General features: G+C 38.8%; 1 protein-coding gene across 9 annotated transcripts in view; it reads left to right on the top strand.

The window, feature by feature from the left end:
* Positions 1 to 20493, top strand: part of SENP5 (SUMO specific peptidase 5) — a 58578-nt gene that overhangs the window by 2082 nt on the left and 36003 nt on the right. The window lies entirely within an intron of this gene.

The following is a 20493-nucleotide window of genomic DNA, read 5'->3' as shown; positions in this document are numbered from 1 at the left end:
CACAAATGCTTGGTCAGCCAAACCAAGGATGCTTTCCTTTCCTCAGTGGAACATGATGATGGTGGCTGTTTCGCATCCTAGCCAAGTACAATCTCCAGTTCCTTTGTTTTTTTGTTTTTTTAGATTTTATTTATTTATTTATTCATGAGAACACACAGAGAGGATTGAGAGAGAGAGGCAAAGACATAGGCAGAGGGAGTAGCAGGCTCCATGCAGGGAGCCGCCGTGGGACTCGATCCTGGGTCTCCAGGATCACGACCTGGGCTGAAGGCGGCGCTAAGCCGCTGCGCCACCCAGGCTGCCCTCTCCAGTTCCTTTGATACAGAATTATCAATTGGGAGTTTTAACTCATGGATACTAAAGGGAACTCGAGGGCCTTCTAATCTAGTGGTTCCAAAACCTGGCTGGGCATCGGAATCATTTGAGGGGGTGGAATTAATACAGAACTCTAGGTGCCTGGGCACTGCTTCGGTAGATCTAAAGTAGGACCTGGGTGTTTGTGTGTATTTTTTTTTTTTTTTTAAATAGCTTCTCAGGTGATACTCATGTTTTGGAGACCCAGATATACAGCAGGTTTCACATATTTATGAACAGGCTCCAAGGTGAAGCGTAATGCCCTTAACGAGTAACTTTACTTGAATCAGTAGGTAATAAATACTTTCAGGTTTTGTACCGCCTTGAGCCCAGAAGGTAAATCCGGTAAGTCATACATAGCTCAATATAATTTTGTTTTTGTGGCTTCCTATGCATTAAAATTTCTTAAAGCTTTTTGATGAAAGTATTAGATTTTACAGTAAAATTTCCTACCAAATGTTGCTCTGGATGTTTTTTGGCATAATTATATAAAAGTTATATCACTTTGTAAATCAGCTTTTATGCCATGCTTTCATAAGCCATGGAAAAATTCCAATTTAAGAAAAATTTGCTATTGTTTTGGCTTATCAGAAACCCAGTGCACTCTACACAGGCTGCTTTTTTCTTTCTCCCTTTCTTTCCCTTTTTTTTTTTTTTTTTTAAACGCTTTCTTCCATCTTGGTATGCATGATCACTTTGTATCACTAGTCAGCTTCCAGTGGAATGCAGTTTGAGAGCTGGGCTCTGTGAAGGTCTCTAACTGCCTGTAAACACTTAATGTAACTGGAGGCTTTCAGTTTAAGCTAGTCCTTGAATTTTTAGTCTCTTTTTCTTTTCTTGGTTTAGTTATAATGTGCCACTGATTTAAAGAATTTGATAGAGTGACGCCTGGGTGGCTCAGCAGTTGAGAGTCTGCATTTGGCTCAGGTCATATCCTGGGGGCCTAGGATGGAGTCCCGCATCAGGCTTCCTGCATGGAGCCTGCTTCTTCCTCTGCCTGTGTCTCTGCCTCTCTCTCTGGGTCTCTCATGAATAAATAAATAAAATCTTAAAAAAAAAAAAGTATTTGATAGATGCTTGGAAAGGATCAACTGATTAGGTGGTAACAGTGTTTCATGTGTATTTTTCTTATAGTGGAAAAGCCTCATGACTGGGTTTTGTTTTGTTTTGTTTTTTTGTAATATTTTCAGAATGACTAAGGTATTAGGCCATTCAGGAAGTGTTGGACATTCTCTTTTACGGAGATACACTTATTCTCAAATTATTCTTCAGTAACCTCCTTACTGCTTTAGTATTCCTATTTTGTGTTATTACTAGAGCCAGAAATGGACCCTACATCACAAATCCTCCCGAGGAGGATGCTGAATTATTTTCTAAAAGTGACCCTGTTTATAGCATGTTAACTATCTACAACCAGATGACAAAGGGTATTCTAAACTTGCTGATTAAAAAAAAAAAAACGTGTGGGGGTCCCTGGGTGGCTCAGCGGTGGAGCGTCTGCCTTTGGCCCAGGGCGCGATCCTGGAGACCCGGGATCGAGTCCCACATCGGGCTCCCAGTGCATGGAGCCTGCTTCTCCCTCTGCCTATGTCTCTGCCTCTCTCTCTCTGTGTGACTATCATAAATAAATAAAAAATTAAAAAAAAAAAAAGTGTTAACAGGGTGCCTGACTGGCTTAATTGGTAGAGCATGTGACTCGTGATAATTGGGGTCGTGAGTTTGAGCCCCACATTGAGTGCAGAAATTACTTAGATAAATAAATGAGACAAACCATGTTAACAAATACGTAGTCCATAAATCTGAGTCTAGAGACCTATGGTATGTGTCTGAAATGAAAGGCCAGGTCACTGAGTCTCTAAACTTTTTTTTTTTTTTAAGATTTTATTTATTTATTCATGAGAGACACAGGCAGAGACACAGGCAGAGGGAGAAGCAGGCTCCATGCAGGGAGCCTAATTGCGGGACTTGATCCCAGGACTCAGGGATCACGACCTGAGCCAAAGGCAGACGCTCCACTGCTGAGCCACCCAGGTACCCCAAGTCTCTAAACTTTTTATTTATTTTTGTTTCTGAAATACCTTAATTCTGAGGTTTTACAAATTGTTGTGTTTCAGATTCTGATAGAGCGATCTTTTCAAGAGGAGGTACTTAAAAAGGATAAATGTGGACCCAGGGTTCCAAATTCAATCTAAACTGATATTACAGATGTAACATAGAAAAAGATGCAGGATGAGGGTAACAATTTGAAGACCCAGTGAAAGTCATTTGCTGGACCTTGAGGCAGTCTTCTATATGTCTGAGGACTTGAGACCAAAACTGGATACTTAATCTACTTTTTATCTGGTGGCTGTGATGAAAATATCACCAGTAGGTACCATAAATGTGTAAGTCTCTAGTTCTCAATCTTTTTTTTTTTTTTTTTTTAAAGATTTATTTACTTATTTATTCGGGGAGAGAGAGAGAGAGTCAGAGACACAGGCAGAGGGAGAAGCAGGCCCCATGCAGGGAGCCCGACGTGGGACTCGATCCTGGGTCTCCAGGATCACACCCCGGGCTGCAGGCGGCGCTAAACCGCTGTGCCACCGGGGCTGCCCTCTAGTTCTCAATCTTGATCTTTTTTATAGTTCATTCATATTCCCTGATGCCAGTGGGCATTATTTGTTTTTATTTTGTTTTTAATCTTGTTTTCTACTATAAGCTGTTCATTTTCTCATTTTTCTGGGGTGAGTGACCCCACCCCTGTTTATTTGCTATAGAACAGCTATTACTGTCTTACTAACTGCTAAAAAGAACTTTTTCAGAGTGCTGCTTGCGTTAATCTGTACAGTGTTTGCACTGCAGTTTTACCCAAATATTGGACCCCTTCAGGATTGTTCAGACTTAGGGCTGTCTTGGAGTTAGTATCTCGTAAATGTTGAAAGCTCGTTTTTGTTTTCCTTGTGTGTTGTGTTTTTTCTTTTTTAAAGATTTTATTTGAGAGAGAGAGAGAGAGATTGAGAGAGAGAGAGAGAAGCAGGCTCCATTGCAGGGAGCCTGACGTGGGACTCGATCCCGGGTCTCCGGGATCAGGCCCTGGGCTGAAGGCGATGCTAAACCGCTGAGCCACCGGGGCTGCCCCTGTTGTGTTATTTTATTTTATTTTATTTTATTTTATTTTATTTTATTTTATTTTATTATTTATTTTATTTTATTATTTTATTATTTTATTTTATTTTATTTTATTTTATTTTATTTTATTTATTTATTTATTTTTTTTCCTGTTGTGTTTTATATTTGAACAAATGTTGGTATTTAGTGAACATGAACACAGAACAGCAGTGCCAAGAATACTGGGGTAGAAATGTAGAGGGCCCCCCTGCCGAGATTGCTTTTAATTTTAATTATATGTGCTCTGATGTATCTTGGGGTTTGTTGATTTTAGGGCATACTAGATGGACTCTTATTGGAGAACCTTTGGTAGTGGTATCTTTGGCTTTTCTCTTAAGTGAGTTGATTCCTCAAAAAAGAATCTTCAGATCTCCTGCTGGGAGCTTATTTATAACCTGGCTTCCAGCAGTCTGAGAGAGAAGTCTTAGCCCTTAGTGTGTAAACTCCCTTACGTTCATTTAACTCAACTATTTTCAATATGATATTTTCATTCTCAACTGGACCAGGTGTTTTCCAAATCCAGGATTGTTTTATAGTCCATTGCTGTACCCTCTAGAGCTGCAGTGTCCAATATGGTAGCTAGTAGCCACATGTACCAACTTAAATTTAATAATTGAAATTAAAGTATAAGTTCCTCATTTGCATTAGACACGTTTCAAATGGTCAATGTGTATGTGTATGTGTATCTGTCCAGAGGCTACCATATCGAACAGGTTAGATATAAAATATTTCTATCATTGCAGAAGTTTTATTGGACAGTACTGTTCTAGTTAGAAGATAGTGTTCCATGCTTCTGCAACGGTGGAGTAGGGGTAGTTGGCTGGTTTTTGTGGGGAGTAGGAGGGTATGTAAATGATTTGACCAATCTTGTTTTTTTTTTTTTTTTAATTTTTATTTATTTATGATAGTCACAGAGAGAGAGAGAGGCAGAGACACAGGCAGAGGGAGAAGCAGGCTCCATGCACCGGGAGCCCGATGTGGGATTCGATCCCGGGTCTCCAGGATCGCGCCCTGAGCCAAAGGCAGGCGCCAAACCGCTGCGCCACCCAGGGATCCCACCAATCTTGTTTTTAGCACTGTGTTCACATCCCTTTTATAGAACCTGCTGCTGCCAATTTTTGACCTGTTTTGAGGCACTGTTGTATAAAATGGATTACTTTCCTTATTGTAAGCTTAAGATTAACTTTCTTCAGTCTTTAAGTCAATTCCCATTCCAACTTCCAAAAGGTTTTGTTGTCTTCTGTTTCGTTTTATATACATAAGCTTAAAAAAACCCAAACCCTTTGTTCTGTACATCTCATTATATATAAATTATATCTTAAAAAATGATGTTAAAATGATGCTTTATTTTCATCTTAATGGGATTTAGGAGGGAGGAAGAGTAAAATGTGTTCAGTCTGCCATCTTTTTTCCATAAGTAAAGTACGCTATCGGCATTTAAATATGTACAACTGTCTCCCTTTAAAAACACTCTGATCTCGTATTTACTTAGGCTTCTTGAGCAGTTTTTTTTTTTTTTTTTTGAGCAGTTTTATATATTGTCTCTCTCACTCCATCTTGGTTTTGTCCTCTCCATTGTATTAAAATTTCTCTTACAAATGTCAATGAGAATCATATGAAGACTTTTATTTTATTTTATTTTTTCATATGAAGACTTTTAAATCTTTATCTTGCCTTTTTTTTTTTTTTTTTTGCCTTTTTTTTAAGTGATCTCCTTGCTCATCACTGGGCTCGAACTCAGAACTCTGAGATCAAGAGTCACATGCTCCACTGACTGATCCAGCCAGGAACCCAATCCTTATTTTGATTGACTTCTCAGTAGCCTTTGACCATTTCCCTCCTTCTAGAAACTTCGAGTTTTCCTGACACCACACTAACCTAGTTTTCTGCCTCTTTCTCTGTTCATTTCTTCTCACTTCCCTTTGCTAAGCAGTATTCTTCCTTTACCTCACTCTTATATCCTAGAGTTCCTCAGAATACTGCCTTACGGTGCATTTGCTCCTACCTCTTACAGATTCTCCCTAAGGGAGTTTATCAGTTTCTTAGCTTTAGTTACTATAAACTGATGGCTTAAGCTGGAATTCCTATGGTATCCTCTTAGACTTCCTGACCCATATGTGTCCACTTGGATTTCCTACAGTCCCCTCAAGTCTAACATGTCTAAGACTAAAGGCACAGCCAGTATAACCTTCCTCTAATCTTTCTCCATTTGTTCCATATAAATTTTACTGCCATCTGCCTAGTAGCTCATAGCAAAACTTACTTTCCATGTACAGTCTTCTAAATAGTCTGAAGATTGACTCGCTGTTTCTCTCCATTTTCCCTTAATCTAAGTGGCTATTGCACCTTGCCCACGTTTACCTGTAACAGCCTCCTAACAGATTTCCTTTGCTTTGGTTTTCTGCTAGCCATTCTGTACAGGGCAAGTAGAATGAACCTATATAAATCTGGTCTTGTATCCCTTTTTGTCTTTTAGTAGTTTGACACTACCTTTCTATTAAGTAGCAGTATCATTAATTTAGCTTTTCTGTTCCTCTCTAGGTTCTCCTTTAAGTGATACTAAGTTTCTTTCAGTTCCTTTGACTATTGCATTCCGTCTCCTGGGCTTTTGTTGATCTGTTCTCTTCAACTAAGAACTCTCATCCTTTGGCTCATTCTTTAGAAAGGTCTTTCTTGACCCTTTTGCCATATACTCCCGTAATACTCTGAATGTTGGGATCCCTGGATGGCTCAGCGGTTTAGTGCCTGCCTTTGGCCCAGGGCATGATCCTGGAGTCCCCAGATCAAGTCCTGTGTCGGGCTCCCAGCATGGAGCCTGCTTCTCCCTCCTCCTGTGTCTCTGCCTCTCTCTCTCTATGTCTATCATGAATAAATAAATAAATAAATCTTTAAAAAAAAAAAAAAAAAACTCTGAATGTTACCTTCTCTTCATCACGTTTGTGAATACCTGTTCAAATGACTTTTCCATTAGACTATAATATTTTTTTGGATGCTCAGATGTTATCATGTTTATAAAAATTCATTTATTGAATTGAAATTTAAAAGGTGTGTGTACATTTTTACAATTTCAGCATTATTGGTGATGTAACCACATCAGAAGTAAGTTAGAAAAAAAAAAAGTAAGTTAGAGCGGTTAACTTTTTAAGGTACAATCCAGATGGTTTCTCAAATTTGGTAGGATTTTTAAAATCTTAATTATATGCTCTCTTCCCCTTTCTTCAATCAAGATTTATTATGGACTGGGGCAGCCCTGGTGGCTTAGCAGTTTAGCGCTGCCTTCAGCCCAGGGCGTGATAGTGGAGACCCGGGATCGAGTCCCGCATCGGGCTCCCTGCATGGAGCCTGCTTCTCCCTCTGCCCCCCTCCCCTCTCTCTCTGTCTCTAATAAATAAATAAAATCTTAAAAAAAAAAGATTTATTATGGACTAATAATTATGCAGCTATGTGTGTGTTTTAAAGATTTTATTTATTAATTTGAAAGAGAGCGAGCAGGGCAGGGGCAGAAGAGAAACAGACTCCTTGCTGAGCTCAGAGTCAACTATGACTCCATCCCAGGACCCTGAGCTCATGACCTGAGCAGAAGTCAGGTACTTAACCACCTGAGCCACCCAGGTGCTGTGTGCTTATGTTTATAGAATAAATATCTTACTGATAAGATTTTTCCAGTGATTATATTACCTTTAAGTATTATGAAGAATAAATTCCAAATCTCCTTTTATGTTGGTAGTACACAGAATGTATTTGACTTTCATATTGAGAAGTTTATTTTAAATTTCTTTTTCCATTGATAAAGAAGTAAAATAGAGTACCCTAAACCAGAGGTTGCCAAACTTTTTTTGTGCATGGTCCCCTTAATGTCTTTTTCATGGTGTCCTTAGGCGTAGTAAAGTAATGCATTAGGTAATTAGATCTAAATAACTTAGTATGTTTAGCAAAATAATAGTTGTTTAAAAAAATACACATAAATTTGGGGACTCTGGGTGGCTATGTGGTTGAACATCTGCCTTTGGCTCAGGACGTGATCCCGGGTACTGGGATCCGTCCCACATCGGGCTCCCTGTGAGGAGACTGCTTCTCCCTCTGCCTGTGTCTCTGCCTCTCTCTCTCTCTCTCTCTCTCTCTCTGTGTCTATGAATAAATAAATAAAATCTTTAAAAAAATACACATAAATTAAAAGGCAATTTGGGTTTTTAGTTCATTCTTAACCACAATTAATGTACTCGTTGGGCACTACAGAACTTCAAACCTTGGAATCATTAGACACTACCCACCCACATTTCCTGTTCTAAATAGATTTTTGCATAGTACTTTTTTTTTTTAGTCATTACAGCAACCAACAAAACCTCAGCTTTGCAAAGATATGATGTCACAAAGATGAATATACCAGGATCTAATTTGAAACTGAACTATATTAAACTGGTAATTTGTAGGGTTCTTGACAGGTATGATAGATAAAGAATATCGTTTTTTCCCTTTGATTTAGAAATGCCTATAACATCCCCGTGAAGTTACTGCAGAACCTCAGGTTACCTTGGCACACTGTTTAGGAATCGTGGGCCTGGGATGCCTGGATGGCTCGGTGGTTGGTCGTCTGCCTTTGGCTTGGGGCGTGATCCTGGGATCGAGTCCTGCATCGCGCTCCCTGCAAGGAGCCTGCTTCTCCCCCTGCCTATGTCTCTGCCTCTCTCTGTATCTCTCATGAATAAATAAATCTTAAAAAAAAAAAAAAAAAGGAATTGTGGGCCTGAAGTATTAATAGTTTGGTGTAAATTCCTTTTTATTTTTTTAATTTATTTATTTGGGTGATAGCAAATGGGAGGGATAGACTCTCAAGGAGACTTATGAGGCTTCATCTCATGACCCTGAGATTATGACCTGAGCTGAGACCAAGATTCAGATGCTTAACTGAGCCACCAGGTATCCCTGGTGTAAATTCTTTAGACATTTTTTCCCTCTGTAAATATCTAAATTATACATACATTATTTTTCTTTTAAAAAAATGGGCTCATATATTGTTTGGCAACTTTTTTTTTTTCATTCAACAGTATATTATGATAAGTTGGGTTGAATGTACACATTTAATTCCTCACCAGCCTGAAAACTCCATTAAAGTTGTGGAAAAGTGAGAGGTGACTGGCTGGGTCAGTTGGTGCAACATGGGACTTGCTCTTGGGGTGGTGAGTTCAAGTTTCTTGTTGAGTATAGAGCTTACTTAAAAAAATGTAGTGTTTTTTTTTTTTTATTTTAAACCCAAATGACAAAGAATGGGAACAGTGAGAATAACAACATTCTGGAAGCTAGAAAGCAGAAAAGACTGGAGGTTACTGGTTAGCCGACTTGAGAAAGCTGAATCCTACAGCAACAAGTGGAGAAAGCCAATAAGTAGTCATGTTTGTTTTCAGAACCTTTTAAAAGTTTCAGGATTAGTTGTGTCTTACACTGTGGAAGTGGAGGTGAAGGTGACACAAAAAAATACGGGATTGAAAGTCATCGTCCCCCGCCCCCCCAAAGATTTATTTATTTTAGAGAGTGAGAGTGTGCACACGATGGAGCCTGTTGAAGGGCTCAATCTTACTATCTGGAGGTCACAACCTGAGCTGAAACCAAGAGTTAGATGCTTAACAGACTATGCCACATTGACACCCCTGAAAGTCTTTTTAAGAAAAGTACTTCCAAAAAAAAGAAAAAAAATACTTTCAGATCTGACATTTTCTTCTCCCTGTACAAAAAAACAGGATAACTGAAGATTAGTTGTGTGGAGAGGGTAAAACAGTCTCTGGACTGGGAGAACCATGCCTAGTTGAGAATGAGGTATAGAGTACTATATAAAGGGACTAAGTAGAAAAATACATTCTGAAAGAGGACCTGTGGCCTTCTTTCCTGACTTAGTTCCCCGAATCCTGCCCCTTTCCACCATTTTCTGTTTCCCAGAGGCAGCCTCTTTCAAGTCTTTGGGCTGTTCTTTTAGTATAACTAGCATGTCTCTAATTACCTTACTTTATTTTTGTCTTTAAATTTTTTTTAAATTAAAAATTAAAAATTTTTAAATTAAAAAAATTTTTAAGGATTTATTCATGAAAGACACACAGAGGCAGAGACACAGTCAGAGGGAGCCTGATGCAGAGCTCAATCCCAGGACCCAGGGGATCACAACCTGAGTCAAAGACAGAGGCTCAACCACTGAGTCACTCAGGTGCTCCTCATTCAGATAATTTAGAAATTCTATGAATTTCACATATTTGGAGACCTCTCTCCCAAATCCTTTTGACCTCTTCTGGATTGGTGGCTCTCTAGGACTGAGACACAGTTGTCACTCCGTGATCTTTGACTATTTTCTTTAGTATTTTTCTTGCTTGCATATTGTTTTGGATCTCATTTCCTGAGTTTCAGGTCTTTCTTGATTTACTCATTTTGTCAGAGTACTTTCTTCTGTGGTTCCCTGAGAAAAAGGTGGATGGTAGTTCTGTATTTTGATAATTTACCTCTTAAAACCTTATTTTTTTTATCCGTTTTTTTTTTTTTTTTAAGATTTTATTTATTCATAAGAGATACACAGAGAGAGAGATGCAAGCAGAGGGAGAAAGGCTCCATGCAAGGAGCCCGATGTGGGACTTGATCCTGGGGCCTCAGGATCTCTCCCTAGGCCGAAGGCAGGTGCTAAACCGCTGAGCCACCCAGGGATCCCCTTTTACCCTGTTTTGATCAATGATTTGAGTTGCAAGTTTTGTGTTGAAACTAATTTTCCCTCAGACCTTTGAAAGCATTAATACCTTATCTTCTAGTTTATTCATTTTAAAAAAGATTTTATTTATTCATGAGAGACACAGAGAGGCAGAGACATAGGCAGAGGGAGAAGCAGGCTCCCCCACAAGGTGCCCGATGCAAGACTTGATCCTAGGACCCCGGGATCATGCCCTGAGCCAAAGGCAGACACTGAACCACTGAGCCACCCAGGTGTCCCTATCTTCTAGTTTATAATCTATTAAGTTCATTGCCATTCTTATTTTTGATTTTATATACAAATAAAAAATTTACATAAGTTTATGCAATACATAAATATATATGAATTATAGTATAATAATAGTTATATAAACATTAATGAGTAAGTTAATTTATGCATAAATTATATATGTATATAAATATATATTTTTATATTTTTAAATTTAATTGAAGTATAGTTGACACATAATGTTAGTTTCAGGTAGTATACAACACTGATAAAACAAGTTTATATATTATGCTATGCTTAGCAGTGTAGCTAACATTTATCCCCATAATATTATAATACCATGAACTACTCCCTATGCTGTGATTTTTATTCCCCTGAGTGATTCTTTGTGTAACTGGAAGCCTCTATCTCCTACTTATTACCTGACTCCTCTCCTCTGGCATCCGTCAGTTTGCTGTTTTTATGGGTCTGTTTCTGTTCTTTGTTTTTTTTTTAGGTTCCACATATAAGTGAAATCATGTGGTATTTATCTTTCTTTGACTTATTTCATGTAGCATAATACCTACTAGGTCCATCCACATCATCACAAATGGCAAAACTTTTTTTTTTTTAATATTTTATTTATTTATTCATGAGAGTCACAGAGAGAGATAGATTGGCAGAGACACAGGCAGAGGGAGAAGCAGGCTCCACGCAGGGAGCCCGACGTGGGATTGATCCTGGGTTTCCAGGATCAGGCCCTGGGCTAAGGCGGCGCTAAACCGCTGAGCCACCCGGGGCTGGCCACAAATGGCAAAACTTCATTCTTTTTATGACTGATTACTATTCTTGTGTGTCTGTACACATGTATACTGACTCTGTCTTCTTTGCCCATCTACCAGTGGGACACTTGGGTTGCTTCCTATCTTGGTTATTGTAAATAATGCTACAGTAAAAAGGGATGTCTGTGTCTTTCCATATAGTGTTTTTACTTTCTTTGGTTAAATATCCAGTAATGGAATTACTGGATCTTATGGTGGTTCTGTTTTTAATTTTTTGAGGAATTTTAATACATTTTCTACCGTGGCAATACGAATTTACATTCCCACCAACAGTGCGCATTATGGTTCCTTTTTCTCCACATTCTTACCAACACTTGTAATTTCTTGTTTGTTTTTTCCTAGCTAGTCTGACAAGTGTAAGGTGATAGGTCTTGTGGTTTTGATTTCTATCTCCCTGCTGATTAGTGATCTTGGGCTTTTTTAGATATTTCATTTGTAAATACTTATCCAATTCAGTAGATTGCTTTTATGTTTTGTTTATGGCTTCCTTTGTTGTGCAAAGGCTTTTTATTTTGGTGTACTTCTAGTAGTTTATTTTTGCTTTTGTTTCCCTTACCTTAGGAGACATCTAGAAAAATGTTGCTATGGCTGATGTCAAAGAAACTACTGTCTATGTTTTCTTCTAGGAGTTTTCTGGTTTCAGATATCACATTTAGGTCTTTAATCCATTTTGAATGTATTTTTGTGTATGGTATAAAAAGTAGTCCAGTTTCATTTTACATGTGGCTGTCAAGTTTTCCCAACACTATTTATTGAAGAGACCCCACCCCCTTGTATATTCTCATCTCCTTTGTTGTTGGTTAATTGACCGTATAAGCTTAGATTTATTTCTGGGCTTTTGATTCTGTCCCATTGATCTATTTTTGTGCTGGTGTCATACTGTTTTGATTACTGTAGCTTTGTAGTATATCCTGAAATCTGGAATTATGATGTCTTCATCTTTGTTCTTCTTTTTCAGGATTGCTTTGACTATTTAAGGTTTTTTGTAGTAACACGCAAATTTAACTATTTGTTCTAGGTCTGTGAAAAATGCTTTTAGTATTTTGATAGGGATTGCATTGAATCTGTAGTTTACTTTGGGTAGTATGGACATTTTAACAATATTCTTTCTTTTTTTTGTTTTTGTTTTTGTTTTTAACAATATTCTTTCAATTCATGAGCATGGCATATCTTTCTGTTTGTGTCATCTTTGGTTTCTTTCATCAGTGTCTTACAGTTTTCACAGTAAGGTCTTTTACCTCCTTGGTTAAGTTTATTTCTAAGGTATTCTTTTTTTGGTGGAATTGTAAATGTTTTAATTTATCTTTCTGATACTTTGTTATTAGTGAATAGAAATACAGCTGACTTCTGTGTGTTAATTTTGTATTCTGCTACTTTACTGAATTAATTTATTCTGAAAACTTTTTGGTGGAGTCCTTAGGACTTTCTGTGTGTAGTATCATGTCACTTGCAAATAGTGACAGTTTAAATTCTTCATTACAAATGAGGATGTCTTTTACCTCTTGTGTAATTGCTGTGACTGGGAATTAACAGTACTATGTTGAGTGAAAGTGGTGAGAGTGGACATTCTTGTCTTGTTCCTGGTCAGAAGAAAAGCTCTTGGTTTTTCACCATTGAATATGATGTTAGCTTTGAGTTTTTCATGTATGGCTATTACTGTGTTCTGGTATGGTCTCTCTAAACCCACTTTGTAGAGTTTTTTTTTATCATGAAGAGATGTTAAATTTTGTCAGATACTCTTTCTTTATTGAGATGATCATATTTTTATCCTTCATTTTGCTAAAGAGGTATAGCATATTGATTGATTTACAAATATGGGAACCGTCCTTGCCTCCCCAGAACCTGTTCTGGTTGATCATGCTTAATGACATTTTTATCATATTCTTATTTTTTAATAATATTTATTTATTTATTTATTTATTTATTTATTTGAGAGAGAGTGCACATGCACACAGTGGGGGAAAGGGCACAGAGGGAGAGAATATCCAGCAGATTCCTGCTGAACATGGAGCCTGGTCCAGGAACCTGATGGAGCCTGTCCATGAACAGGGCTCCATCTCACAACCCATGAGACCAGGACCTAATTTCAGCTCAGGATATTCACTTAATCAACTGAACCACCCAGGCACCCCCCTTTTATCATATTCTTGAAGTCAGTGTGCTAATATTTTGTTGAGGATTTTTGCATCTATGATCATCAGGGCTATTGGCCTGTAGTTTTCTTTTTGAGGTGTCTTTGTCTGGTTTTGGTATCAGGGTAATGATGATCTATCCATTAATGTTAAGAGGGAGTATTAGGGATCCCTGGGTGGCGCAGCGGTTTGGCGCCTGCCTTTGGCCCAGGGCGCGATCCTGGAGACCCGGGATCAAATCCCACATCGGGCTCCCGGTGCATGGAGCCTGCTTCTCCCTCTGCCTGTGTCTCTGCCTCTCTCTCTCTCTCTCTGTGACTATCATAAATAAATAAAAAAAAAATTAAAAAAAACTTTAAGAGGGAGTATTAAAGTCTCCTGTTATTACATTTCTGTCCATTTCTCCTTTTATGTCTGTTAATATTTGCTTTTTGTATTTAGGGGCATTCAGTATTGGATACATATAATTACAATTGTTTTATTCTCGTTTCAACTGATGGTTATCATTATGTGATGCCCTTCTTTGTCTCTTGTTACAGTCTTTGTTTTTAGGGTTTTTTTTTTTTTTTTTTTATAAGATATTTATTTGAGAGAGAGCACAGGCAGGGGGAGCAGCAGAGAGAGCAGAAGCAGGCTCCCCACTGAGCAGGGAGCCCAATGCAGGGCTCCATCCCAGGACCCTGGGATCATAACCTGAGCCAAAGGCAAATGCTTAACTGACTAAGCCACCCAGGCGCCTCTACAGTCTGTTTTAACATCTATTTTGTCTGATATAAGTGTTGCTACCCTGTTTTTTTTTTTTCTCTTCCCACTTTATTTGCATTGAATATCTTTTTCCATCCCTTCACTTTCACTCTGTATATGTCTTTTTTTTTTTTTAATTTTTTTTTTTATTTATTTATGATAGTTACAGAGAGAGAGAGAGGCAGAGACACAGGGAGAAGCAGGCTCCATGCACCGGGAGCCCGATGTGGGATTCGATCCCGGGTCTCCAGGATCGCACCCTGGGCCAAAGGCAGGCGCCAAACCTCTGCACCACCCAGGGATCCCTCACTCTGTATATGTCTTATTTTATTTTTTAAGAAATTTTTAGGGATCCCTGGGTGGCGCAGTGGTTTGGCAACTGCCTTTGGCCCAGGGCGCGATCCTGGAGACCCGGGATCGAATCCCACGTCGGGCTCCTGGTGCATGGAGCCTGCTTCTCCCTCTGCCTGTGTCTCTGCCTCTCTCTCTCTGTGTGACTATCATAAATAAAAAAAAAAAAAAAAAAAAAAAAAATTTATTTGAGAGAAAGCATGAATAGGAGCAGCAGAAGGTGAAAGAGAGGAAGAGAGAGAGAATCTCAAGCAGACTCTGCTCTGAGCACAGAGCCCGATGTGGGGCTTGATCTGTCAACCCTGAGATTATGACTTGTACTGAAATCAAGAGTCAGTTGCTTAACTCACTGAGCCACCCAGGCACCCCTGTATATGTCTTTTTTTTTTTTTTTTAAGATTTTATTTATTTTAGAAAGCAAGAGTGGGGGGAGGGGCAGAGGGAGAAGCAGACTCCCCACCAAGCAGGTAGCCTGACGTGGGACTCGGGACTCGTTCCCAGGGAACCACCCAAGTGCCCTGTATTTTTTTTAAATAGAAGATTTTATTATTTATTTGAGAGACAGAATGGGGGGAGGAGCAGAGTGAGGGGGAAAGAATCTCAACCAGATTCCTCACTGAGTGCTGAGCCCTACCTGGGTCTTGATCCCTCAACCCCAAGATCATGACCGGAGCTGAAATCAAGAGTTGGACACCTAACCAACTGAGTCACCCAGGTGCTCCTGTATGTGTCTTTCGGTCAGAAATGAGTCTGCTGTAGGCAGCATATAGATGGGTCTTTTTTTTTGATTCTGCCATTTTGTGTCTTGTTCAGAGCATTTTAGACCATTTACATTTAAAATTATTATTGGTAAGTATGTGTTTATTGCCATTTTAAAAATTGTTTTCTGATTATTTTTGTACTGTTTCTTGCTCTTTTTGATTGATGACTTCTGTGGTGTTATATTTGGCTTTCTTTCTCTTTATGTTTTTGTATGTCTCTTAAAGATTTTGAGTATGTAATTACCATGAGATTATATATAAGTATATCATGAGTATATAGCAGTCAACATATATTAGTATGGTCATTTAAGTTGAGACACATTCTAAAAGAACTTGATTTATTCCCCCTCCACATCACTTCTTGGCCTTTTGGCTAAGATTAAGTGTATTCCCCTTCCACATTTGATGTACATGTTTTTATATTTTACATCTTTTAATTCATTCTTATATTTAATGATTGCTTTTCCTTTCCACTTAAGTCTCTTTAACGTTTCTTGTGAGGCCAGGTGGCGAACTCCTTTAACTTTTTTTTTTTTTTAAGATTTTATTTATTTATTCATAGAGACAGAGACAGAGAGAGAGGCAGAGACACAGGCAGAGGGAGAAGCAGGCTCCATGCAGGGAGCCCAAGTGGGACTCGATCCCGGGCCGCAGGCGGCGCTAAACTGCTGTGCCACCGGGGCTGCCCCTCCTTTAACTTTTGTTTGGGAAACTTTCTCTTTCAATTCTGAATTGTAATCTTGCCAGGTAGAATATTTTTGGACACCCAGACCCTGACCCCATCCATGCTGTCACGGGGGCGGGGGGATTGTAAACTGGCAGGAGCTAGTCCCCTCATCTCAGAGTCCCAGCAGCTCCCCCACCTTTCACAGTGTTCTGGGCTAGTTCCTTTTATATTATAGTTGCTCTTTTTTTATAGTTGCTCTTTTAAACAGAGTTTGTGCCTCAGGGCATCTGGGGTTGGTGTGGGCTAAGGGCTTAGGCTCGCTGAGACAGCAGGCTGGCTGTGCACCCAGACCCTGCTCCTGTCTGTGCAATCAAGGTGGAGGGGGGAAGTGTAAACCATGGGACTTGCTAGCCTCCGAGAGTTCCAGCAGCTTCCCCAATGTTTGCCACGGTTCTAGGGCTTGATCTTTTATTTATTGGTTTCTCTTTTAAACTGTGGTGGTGTTGTTTTTTTTTTTTCTTTTTTTTTCTTTTTTTTTCCCCCTGCCCCTGGGCAGCTGAATCTGCTCCTGGTCTCTCATACTATCTCTTCCCACCCTGTTGGAGTAGGGGGTTCTCCTTGTTACCTGGTCTCCATTTGTCTTACGTTCTCCTTTTGTTGTGCAAAAGCTCCTCAGTCAGCCTTTAGTTCTTATTGAGGAGATGTTGCTCTATAAATCAGTGCAGATTTCGTTTGTCTCTGGAGAAGGTGAGTTCAGGATCTTACTTGGTCACCATCTTGGACCAGAATCTATATATTTCTATTTTATATATAGTGTATGTGTACACAGTGTACACATATATATGTCATTACTTCCAACTCATCACTCCCCATCCCCCACAAAAGCTTGTAGGAGGTTATTTTTGCCTCCAGTGTTCTGAAATTTCATAGTTGATATGCCTTGGTATAGGTCTGTTTCATTTATTAATAGGTTATTTCCATGTATGAAATCATGTCCTTTAATTATGAGAATTATTTTGAATTAGGTAGTTGACACCTCCCTCCTTCTGTGCTTTCTTAGTTTATCTTTCTGGAACTTTCATTTGTATTTTGATCTCCTGGCCTGATCCTTTAATTTTTCCTTTCTCTGTTATTTTATCTCTCATTTTGTGCTTTCTGGGAGATTTCCTCACAATTTTAAATGTTTAAGAAAAAAATTTAACTTTCACTTTGAAATAACTTTAAATTTTCAAAAAATTAAAAAAAATTTATATACACTTCACCCAGCTTTTTCCCGGTGTTACTATGTAATTTCAGTGGATTAAAACTGGGAAATTAACATTGGATAATAATATTGTTAATTATAACTTAATTAAAAGCTTTACTCAGATTGTCAGTTGTCCTACAAAGCTCCTTTTTCTGGCCTAGAATCCAATTCAGGCCTTAGTTGCCCAGTCTTCTTAGTCTTAGGTCTTTGATATGGTATAGGTCCTCAGTCTTTTTGTCTTTCGTGACCTTATTTGACACATTTGAAGAGTATTGGCCAATTATCCTAAAGAGTATCCACCCCTAAAACGTAGGTTTATCTGTTTCCTTATAATTAAATTCAGGTTATACATTTATTATATCTTACAGTTTATATGTCCTACCAGTGACATTGTGCACATCAGGAGGCATATGGATGTCCTGTCTTATTATTAGTAGTGATGTTAACTTCAATCACTGGGTTAAGGTGATGTTTGCCAGGCCTTTCCATTGAAAGATGCAATTTTTCCTTTGTTATTTTAAGTATCTTGTGGAAGATATTTTGAGACTGTGTGTGTATCTTGTCACTGTATTTTTGCATCTGATTTTTTGCCTGAGTCAGTTGTTTCTGAGCTGCAAATTTTAACATTGTAACTTTTCTGATTCCATTCTTCCTTTATTAAGTTGAAATTCTGTGTAAGGAAGAGCTGTCCCTTCTCATTTATTTAGTCAGTTATATTATTACAAACTTAGGGTATTTCTTTTATTCTTTTTTTTAAATTTTTTAAAAAATTTTTATTTATTTATGATAGTCACACACAGAGAGAGAGAGAGAGAGAGAGGCAGAGACACAGGCAGAGGAAGAAGCAGGCTCCATGCACCGGGAGCCCGACGTGGGATTCGATCCCGGGTCTCCAGGATTGCGCCCTGGGCCAAAGGCAGGCGCTAAACCGCTGCGCCACCCAGGGATCCCTATTTCTTTTATTCTTGAGTTATAGTCTTTTACTGTTCTTATAGATACAGTTGCTCAGTTTTTGGCCATTATGAGTCTCTTCAAGTTGGCTCCTATGTCCTTTTGATACGTCATTATTTCTTTAACACTTTTTTTACTTTCTGGCATTATAATGATACTCCAGGCTCATCTATTTTCTCTGTCCCAGCTCTGGAACTAGCCATTCTTTAAAGTGGAGAATAATATTTAGAAAGCAAGATCTGAGTGCTAGGGGTGCCCATTCCTACTGGGATGTTATTGCTTCTAGGCTAAGTGGACAGAGCTAGGAAATAAATACACATGTGTATATGTGTATATAAAACCTTGAGTCCGTACGATACTTTATTTTTCTGTACGATACTTCTGATTTCATTCTGTCATTATAGATTCAAACCTGTCTCACTCTGTTCATTATTTGTAACACCTTTCATCAATGGTGAGAAATCTTTTTTTTTTTTTTTTTAAAGGTTTTTTATGTATTTATTCATGAGAGACACAGAGAGAGGCAGAGAGAGACAACAGGCAGAGGGAGAAGCAGTCTCCATTCAGGGAGCCCACCACGGGACTCAATCCCAGGTCTCCAGGATCATGCCCTGGGCTGAAGGCGGGCCATAAACCGTTGAGCCACCTAGGCTGCCCAATGGAGAGAAATCAAACTCTAATTATCTATAACGTATTTACCTATTTACTCAACTTTAGGATAGTTACAAAGTTGGGGCACCTGGTTGGCTCAGGTGGTAAACTGTGCGACCCTTGATCTCAGGGTTATGAATTCAAGCCCCATAGGGTATGGAGCCTACTTAATTAAAAATAAATTTTAAAAAATAGAGTATTTACAAAGTAGTCTTTCTTTCCTTCTTTTCTTTCTTTCCCTTCTTTCCCTTCCTTCCCTTCTGAAGATTTTATTTATTCATTTATGAGAGACACAGGGAGGGGCGGGGGGAGAGAGAGGCAGAGACCAGCAGAGGAAGAAGCAGGCCCCATACAGGGGGCCCAATGCGGGACTTGATCCCGGGACTCCAGGACCACAGCCTGAGCTGAAGGCAGGCACCCAGGGATCCCAACAAAGTAGTTTCAAAATTAACTCATTGCTCTGTGAAGATAAATTGCTGACTAAAGGACAGTGTTTGTATACAGTTCTTTTGATTCTGGTCCTGTACAGTCAAAATATTTCTAAAATTTGGCTAATTTTTTCCTGTTTTTTCAATGTAGTTATGTATTTGTCATATAGTTAGGTTAATTTGTTTGTATTTCAATTTAGATTCCCTTTTGCCTTCTGGTTGATCTTATTTGTATATTTTTTAAGTATATGAAGCATTAATGTGGTTGTTAAAGTCAGAACTTTACAAAAAGGCATAGAGAAGTACCATTCCTCTCTCATACCTCTACCATTTTCCTTTTCCTCATTCTTTTCATCTCATTCACATCAATCATGCCTTCTGTTACTAGTCTTATTAGTTTCTGGTTTATCCTCTTCATGTTTGTATTTCTATTTTGTTTTGTCTTTGGGGGGTGCACAAAAGGGCAGATAAATGTTTTCTTATTTTTTCTTTATGAAAGGTGGTTGCTTGATAAAGAATTTAACCTTGCCCCAAAAGAAAGCCTTTATCCTTGGCTTCTGGGAGGTAGTCTCTAAGCCCTTGGAATGTCATGTCTGATTAGAATGTCCATATTTGCTTGAGGGCCTTGGATCACCAGCAGTCTAACAGATTTTGCCGGGGAGCCCTGGATCACCAATAGTCTAATGGACAGCATGATTGAGTTTGGGGGTTGTCCATGCTGGAGAGACCAATGATATGATTTAGGGAAATGACTTTGGTATCAATGGATTTCTAGAGTAGCTAAAAGACTGAGCTCAGTCATGTGGGCCATCAGTTATGCCTAAAAACTCCAATAAAAACTCTGGATACCAAGGTTCAGGTGAGCCTTCCTGATTGGCAGTATTGTCACACACTATTGTCATGAGGGTAAAGCTGTCCTGACTCCATGGTGAGAGGACAAGTGGAAGCTCCACATTTGTTACTTCCCTTGGACTCTGCCCTGTGTGGTTCTCCACTTGGCTGATTTTAATCCATGTTCTTTAACTTTAATAAACCATAACTGTGAATATAATAGTGATGAGTTCTGTGAGTCCTGGCAAATTACCAAACCTGAGGGTGGTTTTGTGAACTCTCTGAGCTTGCAGTTGGTATCTGTGTGCCACTATCATGGTGGCATACTATCAGTACTTATTTGAACTTTACTTTTTTCACCTAACCTGGAAATCATTCCATGTTAGTTCATAGAGTTCATCTTTATTCTTTTTTTTAAAGTAATCTTTACACCCCACGTGAGGCTTGAACTCACAACCCC

This window comes from Canis aureus, chromosome 35 (genome assembly GCF_053574225.1).
Source record: "Canis aureus isolate CA01 chromosome 35, VMU_Caureus_v.1.0, whole genome shotgun sequence".
Taxonomy (NCBI): Eukaryota; Metazoa; Chordata; class Mammalia; order Carnivora; family Canidae; genus Canis; species Canis aureus.
Note: the sequence above shows the minus strand (reverse complement) of the source record. Positions and strands in the feature narration are given on the sequence as shown.